At 40.4% G+C, this 7,773-nt stretch overlaps 1 non-coding gene across 1 annotated transcript; it reads right to left on the minus strand.

Annotated features, from left to right (window-relative positions):
* Nucleotides 1-2,800: 2,800 nt before the first annotated feature.
* LOC144700363 (small nucleolar RNA R71) lies at nt 2,801-2,906 on the minus strand. Its single transcript, XR_013580733.1, has one exon. It is a non-coding gene; the product is annotated as a small nucleolar RNA R71 (small nucleolar RNA).
* Nucleotides 2,907-7,773: the final 4,867 nt, after the last annotated feature.

Raw genomic sequence — 7,773 nt, forward strand, 5'->3', positions numbered from 1 at the left:
CTCTCGCGTGGGCGCCGGGCGATGAACGGTGGAAGGGTGGTCGAGCGGGAGGCGAGGGCGAGGGGCCAAGAATCGAGAGGAAAGAAGTGTGGGAGAATTGAGGGTTCAAGAATGGTAATGGGGAAGGGTCAAGAACGAGATGGGAAGGGTCAAGAACGAGATGGGAAGGATCAAGAACGAGATGTGGGGGTTCAAGAACGTGAAGGGACGGATCAAGAACGAGATGGGAAGGTTCAAGAACATGATGGGAAGGATCAAGAATGAGATGGGGAGGGTTCAAGAACGTGGAGGGGCGGATCAAGAACGAGATGGGGGGGATTCAAGAACGTGAAGGGACAGATCAAGAAGTTCAAGAAAATGGGTGGGGCGTGGTAGAATCAAGAAACGGGGCGAGGGGAAGGAATCAAAAAAATGTGGGGGAGGGGAAAGAGGGGAAATTCAAGAAATGTGGGAGGATGTTCAAGAACGGTGGTGGGGTGGATCAAGAACGAAGAGAGGGGGGGGTATGAATCAGGAATGGTGGAAGGGTGGAAAAAGGTACCAAGAAATGGCTTTCTTGAACTGTAATAACCAAGAACCCTCCAAGAAAGAGGAGTTCTTGATGGATCTGGGGTGTGCTCCCTTGGCGGAGCAGCTTTCCCCGGTTGATGACATGTCGGCGACGCTTTTTGAATCTCTCAAGACCCCCGGAGTAATCTTGACGAAGGCCTCTTTCGATTCTTGATGGCGGCGGCTTCTTGAAACTCTTTCCTCGCACCGAAGTGATCTCGACGGTGCGCTTTAACACGTCTCCCTAGGAGTGATCTCGACGGGAGAGATGTGGGCTCTACCCACGGAGTGATCTCGACGTGGGGTGGGGCTAGCCAAACCCCCTACACTACTCTCTACGATAGGGGGGAGACGAATTGTGAATAAACTTTTCAACAATGACTCCAAGGTGTTCCTTGGGCATGCCATCCCCTTATATAGTGAGGATGGGTGCCAAGTGAACGTGAGAGAGGACGAACAATCGTGAGACATGGTTCGGCCTCTCCTTACAAATTCAAAATACAAACATAAAAAGTAAAAATGACAAGGACGGGGCCTAACAACATTGGCCCAGTCCACGAATCCGAAAATACAAATACACATGAAAATGAGCATAAGTAAAAAGATAAAAGTTTTTACGCGGGGTACTTAAACCCCGGGTGGCGAGCGTCGGCGCGAGCTGCTCGGTGTGGCTGACGATGTCCCGTCGCGTCATCCTCGAGGTGGTTCTTCGTCATCGTGGCGTCGTCCTCGAGATGGTCCTCCATCACTTAGTCAAATTGGGCTAACCTTAGTGGGCTGACCCACTAAGAGGCCTGCCCTCTACGGGCCAACGCAGGACCGCCGGCCCAATCCGCCGCCGCCGCCACTCCGCCGCCGCTCCACCGTCGCCGCCATCGCTCCGCCGTCGCCGCCGCCGCTCTGCCATTGCCGCTGCTCCGGCGATCGCCGGAGTCGGTGAATTTCATTTTTTTTCCTATTTAAAATTATTTAACAAATAAAAAAAAATCTGAAAAATCGGTAAAATTATTTTCTGCATTGAAAAAAATCCGAAAAAATTTGGGAAAAATCTAGAAAATTAATATAAGTTATTTAAAGTCATTTTAACACCTAAAACATTTCAAAAAAAATCTCTATTTCTCATTTTTAATACTTATAGGTGTTCTTTGTATGTAAATTAATTCAAGAAAATTCAAAAAATATTTATTTCTGATTAATTTGCCAAGAGAAAACATAAAAATTAGTTTAGAGATAGGATTTTGTGTTTCTCCTTGTATTTTGGCTTAATTTAAATCATAGGGAATTTTTAAAATTACCAACAAATCTAGAAACATTCCAAAAAATAGTATTTTTCACGTTTAAAATCATTTTCTTCATCCCAAGCTTGAGAAAGAATTCTCAAAATTAAATATCTGCCTCTCTGTGGATCGACCCCTTACTTGCCTTATATTAATTATAGAGAATTTAAGTGGAAAATTTTCATAAATATTGTTGGCTAAGTCTCAATCAAAACAATGACATAAAACCCAGAAATTTGGACTTATCAACTGGCGCCGTTGCCAGGGAGGCAACGCAAATTTGATTTCTGAATTTTTTTTCCTAAGTTTAGAATTTCTCCTAATTCCATTTGGTACATGCTTGACTGAAGTTTGAAGTACAGGGATATTATTTGTTTTATAGTGGAAAGGGAGATGATCACTCGGTGAACTCTAAACTTTTCTCTTTAGATATTTGTTGTAGTAATTTTTATTTTCGGAGTATTAGTTGTTTTATGCAAGGTAGAAGGTCTCGGAACCCACGTTTAATAGCTCTAGAATTTGTGGGAAAGACTAAGAATTTGGAAGACACGTGTGCAGAATTTGAGGAGGCGTTTGTACAAGAAATTAAGGATATGGCTATTCCTAATGATGTGAATAGAGTGATGAGATTGAGGGACTTTTATGAGCCAGATGAGAGTAACATTCATCCTGGGTCCATGGGACCATAGATGTGAATGTGAATTTTAAGATAGACCCTCACCTTCATCAAATCTTGTCATCTTTTTATGGAAAATTGAATGAAGATACTTATGAGTATTTATATGAATTTGTGGCAAAATGTGATTCTTATAATATTGCAGGAGTGGCCTCAGATGCTTTGAAAATGAGAATGTTCCCTCACACTCTTAAGGATAAGGCAAAAGATTGGTTCAGACCTGTGGGTATAAATTTTCAGAATTGGAGTGAGATGGAGAGATGTTTTTCGTAAAAAGTTTATTCAGTCAGAAGGACTAATTCCTATAGGAAAGCAATTAGAGATTTTATCCAGGGAACTGATTCTTTTAGTGAAGCATGGGAAAGATTGAAAGACCATACGAGAAAATGCCCTCATCATGGTCTTCCTGATTGGCAAATAGTTCAAATTTTTATGATGGGTTGAATGACCATGAAAGAGGTAGAGTAGATAGTGCTAGTCGTGGTACGTTTATAGATAAAACAATCAATGAAGCTTCTAGTATTATTGAGAAACTGGCAGGTAGTTGTGCATATCATCAGGGCTTGAGTCACAATGGAAGAATTTCAGGGCCAAAACATGGAGGGTTAATTGATGTCAGTGCAATAGAACCTGATTTATGGAAAGATAAGGTAGAGAGAGACTTAGGCAAAGTGGGTAAGGTTGTGGAGGAGCTTTCCCAAAATATGAAGAAGATGATGAGTTCCTCTCCAAACTTTACTTCCCCTTCTACTAACCCTAAACATCCTTCCCCTCTTTGTTCCATTTGTGAGATTTTTGATCATACTAATGACATTTGTCCTACTCTTGAACAGGTGAATGCTTATGAGGGAAATAACCTAATGCAAGGAGCTTGGAATCAGAAGGGAAATTATGGGAATCAAGGATGGAGCAGAGAAGGGAAAAGCAACTTCCGGCCATGTCCATATCATCAACAGAACAATCAAAATTATCAGAATTTTTCTTCTAACCCTCGTCCTAATTTTAATCCAAATTCTCATGATTCATCTTCTAACTCCATGATGGACATGTTGAAGCAGATGATGCTCAAGCAAGAGGAATTCTTGAAGAATCAGAGAAGAATGGAGGCCAGAATGGAGAATTTGGAGAGGAAGAATACTGAGCAAGGAGGTCAAAGTTCTCAAGGGAATTTCAGGGGTGAAAAGAATAAAGGTAAGATGGATGACTTTGGCACCCCCATCCAAAATTCAGGTCAACTTCCAACCCAACCTAGTGTTAATCCTAAAAATATTTCTTTCATTGATCATGATATTGATGATTCAAAACATGCTCCATGTAGTGAAACATTTGAATCTCAGGAATCTTATCATGAACATGTTCATCTAAGTGGAATTTCAAGATTGAGGAGTGGGAAGGAACTAGTTGATCCATTTGAAAAAAAAAAAACCTTGTGGGGGACCTGATACAGAGGATGAGAATAGAATTGTTCATGATTTGAGAGAAGACCCTGAAGAATCTCTAGGAAAAAAAAATACACCAGAACCTAATCCAAAAGACTATGTACCCCCTATTCCTTTTCCCCAAGCTTTAAAGCCTTCCAAAGTTCCTCCTGGTGATAGTCAATTGCTTAAATTTTTTAAGGAAGCCACAATCACTATTCCTTTGGTAGATGCAATTCAGAATATTCCTTCATACTCAAAGTTTTTGAAAAATCTTTGTACCCCATCTAGAAAGCAAAAGAGGATTCAATTATCAGAGAGTATTAGTTCTCTTTTATTAAATCAAATTCCTAAGAAGAAAAGCGACCCGGAGCTCCATTGATTAAATGTGAAATTGGAGGAATGATATTTAGTAGATCACTTTTGGATACAGGGGCTAGTGTGAATATTATGCCCAAAGCTATTTATGATAAGTTTACATTTGGAGAACTAGAGCCAATTTTGATAGAATTTCAGCTAGCTGATGGATCAACTAGACAACCGTATGGGAAGCTAGATGATGTGATTGTGAGAGTAGAGAATTGTTATTTTCCTGTTGATTTTATTGTAGCAGATATGAAGGTTACGGAAAATTTGAGCCATTGATGACTCTCAAATATGTCATCAAATAATTAAACTTTTTAGCTTTCATTCATCAAAATTATAATGTTAATTCATGCTAATATCATGCATATGCATCATTTTATGAAATTACTTACCCCACTTGATCCTTTGAATCAAGTGGAATATATTTAACATTTTATGGTTAGTAAACATTCAGAGACAGGTTAAGAAGATCAAGGAAAGAGACAAGGATCAAGAGGAGCGGGCGAAAATTCAAAGACGCAAAAATTACGAAAATGCCCCTGGGCATGACTTAAGAGAAACCTATAAATACCCTCTTGAGAGTTGATTTTAGGTTGTCCAGAATTTCTCTCAAGGAAGCTAGGGCTTGGAGAGAAAGGATTTCTGCAGACCCTCCAAGGCTGATGAGCATTGGAGCTGGGAGAGAAGCAAGCTGAGGAGTAGCCGAGCACGACGATCGTCGCCTGCCGGAAGGAGTGACACGAGGAGGCGTGAGCGTTTCAGTTTTAGTACAATCTTCTTCTCCTTCTAAGACAATCAGAGTTGGGTTGAAGATCACAAGCTGTGTCTTCAGCATTTCCAATTTCTGTTGTTCCTTTGGTTACGCTTGATTTCGAATTTCATTGTTGATTGAATCGTTTCCCATTCTGTTCTAGCAAAAATTCCATTGTTCTCGCATCAGATCGTGAAATGCATCCCTGCAGAACTTCCAAACTGCTAGCAACCCCGGCAACAGCCTAGGTGGCCAGCGATCCACGCCGCGGGGAACAACGCCGCACGCAGCGCATGCAGCAAGCTCGCTCGCGTGGCAGCGCACGCGAGCAGGCTCGCCACGCGAGGCGTACAGGCACAAACACCCGCTGGGTGTTTGTGAAATTGCCCAAAGGGCAAGCGAATCCTCGATGGAAAGCCTTACTGAAGATTTGCTGCACCGAGACTTTTAAAGAAAGCTCTGTCGTTTGTACTGAAGATCGTTTACCAGAGTTTATACTTGAGTATTGAGATCTAAAAGAACTGATTTGATAGACAGAATTCTTCTGCTGTTTTCTTGCCGTCTCCCTGTGGATCGACCCTCACTCACCCTAAGCTGTGAGGTTATAAATTTCGTTGTATAAGCTCAATCCTCACACGTATTAACTGCTAAATAACCAGTAGAAACCACTAAAATCGAGCTTATCAGCCATGCACCTATAATCCTTGGTAGACCTTTTCTAGCAACAGCTCAAGCAACCACTGATTGGGGCAAGGGGACAGTTGAACTCAAAGTTGGCCAAGAGAAGATAGAAATTCAAATTTCTAAACTTCTAAAATTCCCTGAAAATTCTGGCGAGGATGCATGTGTTTGTGATCTTGTTGATGAAAAAGATTTTGAGTTGCATGTGTCCCCTTTGAACTCAATTGCTCCTTATGAAGATGAAAAGGAAACAAATGATCTAAATATTGATGTTCCAACTAATATGTATACATCTGAATTAGAACTCAAACCTCTACCTAGCTCTCTCAAGTATGCATTTTTAGGACCTCGTAGAACTTATCCAGTTATTATTTCTTCTCATTTATCTCCCAATCAAGAGGATGCATTGTTGAAAGTTTTATCTTTGCATAAATCAGCTATAGGATGGTCTATTGATGATATTATTTTATTATTAGAGAGGTCTGTGAGCACAGGATTTTTATTGAGGACAACATCAAACCATCCAGAGAGGCCCAAAGGTGCCTAAATCCTCATATGTTAAAGGTGGTTAAAAATGAAATCATTAAATGGTTAAAAGCTGTTTTTGTTTATGCAATTTCTGACAGCCCATGGGTGAGCCCTGTTCATGTTGTGCCTAAGAAATCTGGAATAACTGTGCAGAGAAATGAACAGGGGGAAGAACTCCAAACTAGACTTCCCACGTGATGGAGGGTTTGCATAGATTATAGGAAATTGAATTTAGCTACCAAGAAAGACCACTACCCTCTTCCATTTATTGATCAAATCTTAGAAAAACTTTCAGGACAAGAATATTTTTGTTTTCTTGATGGTTATTCAGGTTATAATCAAATTGCTATTCATGAAGATGATCAAGAAAAGACCACATTCACTTGTCCTGTAGGAACTTTTGCTTTTAGGAGGATGCCTTTTGGATTGTGTAATGCACCAGCCACTTTTCAAAGATGCATGAGTGCCATGTTTTCTGAATTAGTGGGAGATTGTTTAGAGATATTTATGGATGACTTCTCTGTTTTTGGTTCTTCATTTGATATATGTTTGTCTAATTTATCTAAGGTGTTGCAGATATGCGTAACAAACAAGCTAGTTCTAAGTTGGGAGAAGTCCCACTTCATGGTGCAAGAGGGGATTGTGTTGGGACATCAAGTCAGCAAACGTGGGCTGGAGGTAGACAAGGCCAAAATAGAAGTGATCAAGGGCCTTCCTCCTCCTACAAACCTCAAGCAAATTAGAGGTTTCCTTGGCCATGCAGGCTTCTATAGGAGATTCATCGAGGATTTTGCTAAAATCTCCAAACCCTTAACTAACTTGCTTTCTTTCCAAAGATGCTGATTTTATTTTTGATTCTCAAGCTGAAACTGCCTTTTTGCAGATTAAAGAAGCTCTAATCCAAGCTCCAATTTTACAAGCCCCTAATTCGGATGAACCATTTGAACTAATGTGTGGTGCTTCTGATTTTGCAGTAGTGGCAGTTTTGGGCCAAAGGGTAGAAAAGAAGCCGGTGGCAATCTACTATGCTAGCAAGACCTTAGGAGAAGCACAAGTCAACTACTCAACCACAGGAAAGGAATTGTTAGCAGTTATTTTTGCTTTAGAAAAATTTCGTTCTTATTTGTTAGGTAGTAAGATAGTTGTTTTTTCTGATCATGCAGCTTTGAAATTTTTGCTAAGTAAAAAGGAAGCTAAACCTAGACTCATGAGATGGATTCTATTAATGTGGGAATTTGATCTAGAAATTAAAGATAAGCGTGGGTGTGATAATCCTGTTGTAGATCATCTTTCTAGATTAACTTTTGACTCACCCTCACCCATTTTTGATCAATTTCCTGATGAGCAGATTTTGGAAGTACAAGCAAAAAAGATACCATGGTACGCACATATCGTTAATTATTTAGTTTCAGGTCAACTCCCTGATGATTGGGATGTTAATGCGAGAAAGAGGTTCTATAAAGAAATAAAGCATTATTTCTGGGAAGAACCTGAATTATTTCATCAAGGGGTTGACCATATCCTAAG

This window comes from Wolffia australiana, chromosome 2 (genome assembly GCF_029677425.1).
Source record: "Wolffia australiana isolate 7733 chromosome 2, ASM2967742v1".
NCBI classification, from domain to species: Eukaryota; Viridiplantae; Streptophyta; class Magnoliopsida; order Alismatales; family Araceae; genus Wolffia; species Wolffia australiana.